We start from the raw sequence: 10,243 nt of genomic DNA on the forward strand, positions 1-10,243 counted from the left end.
AAACACTTAGATTTAACGGTCAATAACAATTCAAGAATCAGGGGAGGTAGTATGTTGAGGCTTGAAATTCTTCTGTCGTTTACCAAATGGCAGCTCAATCATGTAGACGAAGCTCCAAGAACTAAATGATAGTTCAATTATGTAAACAATTAGATGAAACGCTAGACGATCGTGTGGATGACAGTTGATTGGAGCTAGATGATCGTGTAAACGACAGCAGATGAGCTAAACAATCGTATAGACGATTAGACGCGAAGCTAAACGATTGAGTACATGATGTGATGGGAACTACACGATCGTGTAAACGATACTTTAGTAAATTCTAAATGATCGTAGAGTTAGAAAGAAAAGACACAGGAGTTTAAGTGGTTTGGTCAAAAGGCCTACGTCCACTGTGCATGTTATAAAATAAGTTGTTGAGGAAGAAACTAAAAAAGAAAGTTGAACGGCCATTTTTCTTCCTGGTTTATTCTGTGTACGAAGAATGAGGAAGTTGAGCTATTTACAAGAGTTTAAGCAGTCCTTTGGAGCATTTTTGCAAGAGTTTGGATGTTGACATTGTCAATTTGCTTATCTCAAACTATTTTTTGGTTGACATAAATATATTTAAACTGCTATCAGTATCTATCAATGTTTAAATATATATTATATACTTTTGAAGTCTTTCAATTCCATAGTTTACTGATAGACATTGATAGACATCTATCAGTGTCTATCAACTCTCAACTCAATTACTATAATGCTATAATGCTTTTAGTTTTAATGCCAAAAGATTAATCAGCCATGCATAATCCTAATATTGCAACAACTTTTACATAAAAACTGAAATCAATATATAAATTTTAATAACCAAAACTAATATACTGTATCATATTGTAAAGAAGAAACATTGACTTTCAAATTGACCATTAGACAAGTTCAGTATCAATATCCATGATCAGTTCATCAAATATCTTCATTTCATAATAGCAGTGATATACACTGATTGAAAGATATCAGTGGATATCAACATAATGGTATATCGCATGTATAAATGATAGACACTGATAGAAATCTATCAGTGTCTATCAGTATATATCAGTGTTTGTATAAATGGGTATATCACATGTTTCAATATAGAAAAAGAATATAAACAAAGAAAGTCAAGAATTTTATTTATATAAATATAGTGTTCCATTCACTTACAAACTCAATAATAGAACCAAACAAGGGTAAAAATAACTATCATAAGTTCTAATATCAATTTATTTGGCAATACAAGGGAAAAAAATGAACTATAATGATTACGTCATTGACTAATAGGCAAAGTTTGCAAGTTCTAGAATTGTGACCTTTAGAATGACAACGACTACATCTTAATGAACTACTTTTAGCTTCACCTATAGATGGAATCCTTTGTTTTTCAAGTCTTCCTGTTGAACGTTTAAAAATTAGAGGTAATGCTCTAATACCATCAACTAAAACCCTCCAATCCGAATGGACTCCAACAAGTCGAATACAACCAATATATGTCCATGACAACACGCTTGAGTAATAATAACGAGATACATAGGAATAAATATCCATGTTAAGCAGCCGTAGAATAGCAAGCACATGAGAGTGTGGAGTTTCTTCAAAATCCCATACTCGATAGCTACAAGATCCCAAATTAAGCTTTACTAGAAATTGTTTATCACCATCTATTACTGAGTATTCAACGTTGTCAATAAGATGAACCTAATAAATACAAATGGGAAAAGAAATCAACACATACCAAATATACAAATAAATAAAAATTTGTAGAAATCTATCAATGTTAGGGTGATAGACTTCTATCACGATCTATCAGTGATAGACAATGATAGACTTCAATCACAATCTATCAGTGATAGACTTCAATCACAATCTATCAGTGATAGACTTCAATCACAGTTTATTAGTGATAGACAGTATCACAGTCTATCACACTGAATACCATTCTCCTATCAATTTTATAAAGAACACTAACCATGAAACTTCTTGATTGTTCATATTGGTTGCGTAATATATTCTCTACCCAAGGAGACAAAATTGTTGTCATTGAAAAACTAGCTTTCCTTCGATCATGAAACCATTTTTGCAATAAACCTTTAATTGCATCGAGTAAACTTGCAACCGGAAAGTTCCTATTCTCTTTTAAAACAAAATTTACACACTCTGAAGGGTTTTTTGTCATCATTTTATACCTTTTTCTTCGAGAATATGCACGAGACTTCTTCTTAAATCTTACATTAATAAGGTAACTTTGAATATTTGAAGAAATTGACTACACTGATCTCATATTAAACTCGAAGTCATCAACAATATAAGATTTAGCACAATTAAAGCAAAAATGGTCAATCAAAGGATCCTTGAACAACTTCTTCAAATTTTGCAGAACATGTTGAATGCACACACAGTACTTAACATTGTTAAACACACTTAAGACACCCTTTGGAATGCTCAAATATCGATCAAAGACAATGACTAAATGTTCTCTATCCCCTAAACTAGTTTGTATATGTTCGAAAAACCATTTCCATGATACATCATTCTCATAATCTACAATAGCAAATGCAAGGGGAAAAATATTATTGTTACCATCTAGTGTGGAAGCTGATAGTAGAGTACCATCAAATTTAGACTTAAAAAACGTGCCATCAACGGATATGGTAGGTCTACAGTACCTCCACCCCTCAATTTATGCACCAATAGCCATGAAACAGAATTTAAAATGTCCATTTTCATCAATCTTTAGAGTAGTGTACGTTCCTGAAAAATAAATGAAAACAATTATATTAGTCACAATGGTAACAAATCAATCATTGTCTATCATTTCTAGATAGACAGTGATAGATAGCTATCATAGTCAATCAGTGATAGACAATGATGCACAACAATCATTGATAGACAGTGATAGATGACTATCACGGTCCATCTACAATACACAGTGATATAAAATTTATAAGAAGAATAATTCATTTGAAATAATACCTGGATTCATTTCTTTCAACCTTTCAAAAAACTGTGGAATCAAGCTATATGATTTAGCTACATCACCATTTAATGATTTTAATTTATGTTCTTTTGCCCTCAAGCTTTATGATAACTAATATTAACACCAAGCTTAGTACGAGCCTTATGAACAATACCCCTAGGAAGGGAGTGATCTTTAGAGATAAACCTAAAATCCTCTTTCAAGCAGTCTCAAATTACAGATGAAGAAGCTTGCCTATGACAATATTAAGTTCTATTCATTGAACAATTATGGTCCGAAATATACTTTTTAAGCATCCACAACTCACTCTTCTTGTACCGAGATGCCCCAACATACCATTGACAACCTTCTTGCAAACATTTCAACTCAAATGACTTTTAATTTGACCGTGTAGTCTTAAATTGAAAATTCTTATTCACTATTATTACATAAAAACACTTACACAGTATTTCTTTACTTCCAAATACATCTTTTTCCTTCAAATCACCATTAAAACCAACACTTCGTATAACTTGATCATTTGAAGAACTAGAAAAACCATCTAAACATAACAATCTATCACCACCTCTACCACTAGTACCATTACAAGATCCTTCTACAGAATGATTACTAACATGAGCAACTAAAGGATGCCTAGTTCTTGAATCTTTAGCCAAAGGAAAATACCAACTCACATCCTTATCTTTCTTTATTTGAAATACAGATTGAATATTAGTTTGAGCAAAATCCAACAATACTGATAAATCTATTGAAACATCTAACTAAATTTTACCGAATATCAAACTAACTAAATCATTGAAGTCTAAAATACATCAACAAAAACTCCAGCAACACTATAATTCTCATAAGAATTGTAATGAGTCCACTGTCCACCACAAAAAACGACTACATGAATATTAACTAATAGTATCAATTTACTACAATAAAAGAAAAAGAAGATTGTATAAGAAAGATGTTAATATGTATATAGCTCTATCACTGATAAGCAGTGATCAAGTGTTATCACTGTCTATCAGTAATAGAGAATGATAGAGCTTAATCACAGCATCAATCATAGTATATCACTAAAGATAGAGCTTAATCACTGTTATAGAGAGTGATAGAGCTCTATAACTGTCTTATCACTAATAGAAAGTGATAGAACTCTATCACTGTCTATCAGTGATAGAGTTCTATCACTTTGTATCACTGATAGATAGCGATAAATCTCTATCATTATCAATAAGTGCAAAGCTCTATCATTATGTATCACTGATAGATAGCACTATCACTGTCTATCAGTGATAGACAATGATAGAGCTCAATCACAGTATATTAAGCACGGTATATCACTAGTGATAGAACTCAATCACTGTTATAGAGAGTGATAGAGTTCTATCACTTTCTAATGATAGAAAGTGATACAACTCTATCACTTTGTATAACTTATAGATAGTGATAGATTTGTATCATTGTCTATCAGTGGTAGAGAAATATTCACATCCATACTGAAGGAAATTGAACTCAAGATTTTCATGAGCAACGGAAAATAGATCATTCCAAATTACAATCATGAATGAATATTATAATTATAGTTGTACACAAAACATATAGTTATGTAATCGTTACAGATATTACAACATGAAAACTGCAAATGAACAAGGCGAAAGCTACAAACATTTGTAGACTCGTCTCCACGCTCCTTGCTCACGAATGCTCGAACACAGCAACCTCAAATGCTCGAACACCATGACCGCAACACTGCACGAATACTTCATGCTCTTCATCAGCAATCGCCTCGGTCACGAACTCCCTAGCAAGAACACGAACAGCCTCCACAGAACCTCGACAGTGTCAAGTTGAGTATGACACCACCAAGAAGGTTACCTTGGTATTCTCGGTGTGAGAATCCAGAGGGTGGGCTCTTTGTGGACTTGGTATGAGGCAGACAAAGGAGGATTAAACAATCGTGTACACGATTGGGCAAGTGGGAGATGGTTGAAACCTATCGCATAGGTCAATGCCTAATCGTTTAGCTAAAGCTAAGCAATCATCTAGCAAAAGCTAAGCGATCGTTTAGTTCAGTGTCTGTCACCTACAAAACACTACACGATTGTTTACTTAGCTTAAGCTGTCGCTTAGTAAATCAGTATTTACTTGACAACTCCCATGAGTTTCTTTTTTCGAGAGAAATCTCAAAACAATTTTTTCAACCTTTTATAAAAATTTCTCAATACTTACGAAAAATTGGAAAACAAATTTTCTTTTATCTCACGGTTACCATGAACCACCAATAACCTCCCACTCAATTGGTTATTAGAAAAAAAGATTTAATTATCCAATACTTAATATTATTATAAATATAAATGATAACCAACTTGTCATACTATATTTATAACCTATAGTTTTAATATTTCATCTCATGAAATATATAAACCATAGTTCTTTTTCTATTCCATGGTACTTAATGTAAATATCATTTACATCAATCCTCCTCTAAATGTATCTCATACATCATACCGATTATATCATATATAATCAAAATACCTCTTATCAATTTGAGGATTTCAAATCAACACCAATAACTGATCCTCAACTGAATCCATTGAGCTATCAACGGGACCATATGGACCTGTAGCTCAAAGCTCCAACGGTACGTGAATAACTGACTAAACTCTTTAGTCACGGGATCCACCATCCATTAACTATCAGGCACTCTACTAAAGATCGACAGCTGAACAGTCCTTACCATAGATATATTATGTGTCTATATTAACTAATCAGAAGTTCGACAACCCTTTGCAGATCGCTCGTAAGTACAGCTGGGCCAATAACCGTTTATCCCCCTGTAGTTACATCTAACTCTTTAAGTACCACTGATCCCTCTAATGAACATAAATCATAGTCCTACTATGACTGAGTCCTCTCTTCCAAAGAGAAGTTGTGGCCACTATGTTCAATCTCCAGAATCAGCTCTTAAGGGAGCAATCTATCTACTTATCTCTGCTTTGGGAAAGAAGTGAATTTCATCTTATGGATTGAGTTCCCAGCTCCCAGATCAAACAAGTCCCCAAAAAGGTAGGCATGTTGAGTTGGCAATCTAGCAACTCTCACCCATACTAATTAAAGGACCCTCAAAGGCAGGAGTTCCCAAAACACTCAGGATTGAGGTGTGTCACATATGGTCGTTTAGGTGAGATGTAAGTCTCTAGTATCAATGGTGTTATACAGAGTCTAGTCATCTCGTGGTCTAGGTCTTATACAAACTCTTTATATAGGACACCCCCGCTCGCACGTCTCTACATGAATGGTCAAGATCTACAATCTGTAGTAGTTTACAATAATTGCAAACCTCTACAAAGCGGGTCGTATCCGTAGTGTCACCAGAATCAGATATCCCACCTTAATTCTTATACTACAAACCTTTTTAGGTTATCACTTAAGGCATGATCCACTTGTATATCACATATACATGCTTAAGTTCACATAAGATAGCCGAGGAGCATTGTTTATTGGATATGAGTAAATATAAGAATTAAATAATACTTATTTTATTAATCAAACAATGTGTATCTTTACAAAACAACAAGACTCTGGGAGAATTAGGACACCAATCCCAACACATACATAGTCACACCAAAAACTATCTATCTGTGGGAAAGAAGCCATAGATCGACAGTGCTATACGGTCGTTTAGCACGCAAGGATGCGTCAAGTATCCAATACCGCTTGAGCGCCTACACGATCATGCAGCCAACACAACATGATCGTGTAAAAAACTCTACACGATCGCGTAGCATTAGCTATACAATCGTTTAGAAAATGATACACAATGGAGTAGTAAACTCTTCATAATCACATAACAAAAGTTATCCGATCGTTTAGCTTTGGATACACGATGCGACGACCTCCGTTTCGTCTTCTCTATCGAAACGCATTGCAATCCTTCTCCTAAAGCGTCACGAGCGACTCAAAATTTAACAAATACAGATTCGATTGCAAATTATTACCCAAAAACACAAGGGCCCTAACAAATTGAATTTGTAAAATTTAAAGAAAGCCTTAAAATGAGAAATCTATCCCGAAACATTTATCAACAATTCATCCACAAATATTTATCACATAAACACAATGTAGATAAAAAAAAAACCCACCAGTACTATAAACGAATTCGATGAAGAAACGTACGCTTACAAACACAAAAAATAGAAGAAAAAAATCGTACCATGGTCGAGGAAGAATTTCGATGAAGAAGATCACAGTGTCAAGAAGGAGAATGGGCAAGGAAGAAGATCGCAGCGTTCGGCGAGGAAGAAGGAAAAATAGCGTTCAGCGAGGAAGAAGATCACTGCATCGATGAGGAAGAAAGAAGAACAGTGTTCAGCGAGCGCGACAAATAAAATTTGAAGAAAAGGAAAATTGGCGAGGAGGAAAATTATGGTGTCGAGAAGGAGAATAAGCGGGGAAAAACATCAATACGATGTTTGTAATTTGAGAATGGCGAGGAGAAAAATCACGACGTTGACGAGGAAGCAGAGTTCAGCGAGCAAGGGCGGCAAATGAAATTTCAAAAAATGGAAATTCGGTGAGGAAGAAGGGTATTTTTCGTAATTTTAAAAAAAGGAAAATTGTAATTTGTTTTTTTTTCTATAAATTGAAAATATTTTTGTTTTTTTCTTATTTATAAGAATTCCCCTTATTATTATTTGATTGTTAAATGATTATTTTTCTCAAAATTTTGAAATGAATTTATTGTTTATCAATTAATCTATTAAATTTTATAGAGTTGTCACAATTAATTTTATAAATTAAATACAAAAATAATTTGTTTCCATAAAATTCAGATAGCATTTTCATACACGACCAGATACACTTATCCTTGATTTTAATTAATCTTATTTCCAGGTTTATAATTCACATTTATCCTTATTTTCTGGACATCAAGAAAACCTTAAACCAAATGGTCCCTGATAGAATTCTATAAGTATCTATCACATAGTATCAATAATAGATTTCTATCAGTTTCTATCATCGATAGATACTGGTGAACTTCTATCAGCTTCTATAAAGAAGATTAAATTTTATTATTTTATGTAAACAATTTCTCTTAGATTTCTATATTTTGAAAATCTCCCTTTTTATATGTCATTTAAGAAAAATTCAAGACTTTTTAATGAAACTAGTTTTTATAACGTCGGTTGAACGTGTTTGAAGAATTTTAAATTATCATTTATTTATAAAAGCTAATCTACAATTTCATTATGAAGGAATATTTAAGCATTTTACAATCATATATAAAGTTATCGCAAATATTGACACTTTATATTAACAATGTGAAATATGATGATTTATGGTTACATTTATCTTTTGTCATTATTGTCACATTGTATAGCTTTTTTTTATTATTAATTTTTTTTTAATAATAAACATGACTTTATTTAATGTTCTTTTTTATAAATTTTCAAAATTATAAATTGAGAAAAAAAGGGTTTGAATATACGTGAGATATATGAAGAAAAAAAAATGTTACGTTTTCTTATCTTCTCAACTCTCAACTTTTACACTTTTCTTATTTTTTCTAATTAATTTTAATATATACTGAAATTTACAATTAGTTGATGAATGAACTATTAATATTTATAAAAATAATATATGTTATAAAAACTAACAAAAGTCATACTAATATAAAAGTACACAAAACAAGAAGCTAGGACATAATATGTGCCCAGTACAAAATCTCCCACTTGCCATAAACTAGATGTAGCACGTCCCGTAGACCCATACTGTGTAGGTGACCCTTAAACACCTAAGTCATGAGGGTCTTTATAAATGGATCAGCAACGTTGTGCACTAAAGCTATCTACGTAACGATCACATCCTCTTAATGCACAATCTTTCAAATGAAATGATACTTCTGCTCTATGTGCTTTCCGCTTTTGTGACTCCTAGGCTCTCGGGAATTGGCCACGACACTACTATTATCACAATAAAGGGTGATGGGCTTTGACATGTTTGGAACCACTTCAAAATCAGTCGGGAGTTTTCTAAGCCACACAACTTTCTTAGTAGCTTCACAAGCTGCAACCTACCCAGCCTCCATAGTTGAGTCAGCAATGCAGCCTTGCTTGGTACTCATCTAGACTACTGCCTCTCCATTAAGAGTGAACACTGATCCTGATGTGGATTTCTTAGAATCTTTATCAGTCTGGAAATCGGAGTTCGTGGATCCTGTAAGTATCAAATCCTTAGAACCATACACGAGCATGTAGTCCCTCGTTCTCCGAAGATACTTGAAGATGTTCTTAATGGCGCTCCAGTGATCAAATCCTAGATTAGACTGATATTTACTGACCATCCCCACCGCATAGCAGATGTCAGATCTAGTACATAACTTCGCATACATCAGGCTACCAACAGTCAATGCATAGGGGATCTGTCTCATTTTCTCAACCTCTCGAGGTGTCTTAGGACACTATTTCTTGGACAAAATAACTCCATTCCTGAAAGAGAGCAAACCTTTCTTAGAGTTCTACATCGAAAACTTGACAAGCATCTTGTAACTGTACGATACTTGAGACAAGGCTAGTGTTTTGTTCTTTTGATCTCTAAAGATCTAAATGCCCAGAACTAATTGTGCCTCTCCCAAATCTTTTATTTGGAATTGGGTCGCTAGCCAATTTTTAATTTTGGTCAGTAGACCTACTTCATTCATAATTTGTAGGATATTGTCTATAACAACACAAGAAAATCTACTGAACTATGATAATTCTCTTGTAAACATAAGGTTTATCAACATTCTGATAAAAGCCATAAGATTTGATTGTAGTGTCAAATCTTATATCCAAGATCGAGAATCTTGTTTCAATCCATAAATGGACCGATTAAACCTATAAACTTTTTGCGCTTGACTTTGGGTTATGAATCCCTCAGGTTACTCCATATATATAGTCTCCTTAAGATTATCATTTCGAAAAGCAGTCTTGACATCCATTTGTCAAATCTCATAGTCATAATATAAGGTAATGGACTGGAGTATTCATATAGACTTCAACATGGCAACAGGTGAGAAAGTCTCCTCATAGTCGACTTCTTCAACTTGGGTATAACTCTTTCCCGAAAGTCTAGCGTTGAAGGTTTACACCTTTACATCAACACCCTGTTTTCTCTTGTAGATCATTTGCAGCCTATAGATTTGACCCCATCAGGATGATCTATAAGATTCCAAATTGAATAGAAGTACATAAACTCCATCTCGAGATCCATAGCTTT

Source organism: Benincasa hispida, chromosome 5 (assembly GCF_009727055.1).
Source record: "Benincasa hispida cultivar B227 chromosome 5, ASM972705v1, whole genome shotgun sequence".
Taxonomy (NCBI): Eukaryota; Viridiplantae; Streptophyta; class Magnoliopsida; order Cucurbitales; family Cucurbitaceae; genus Benincasa; species Benincasa hispida.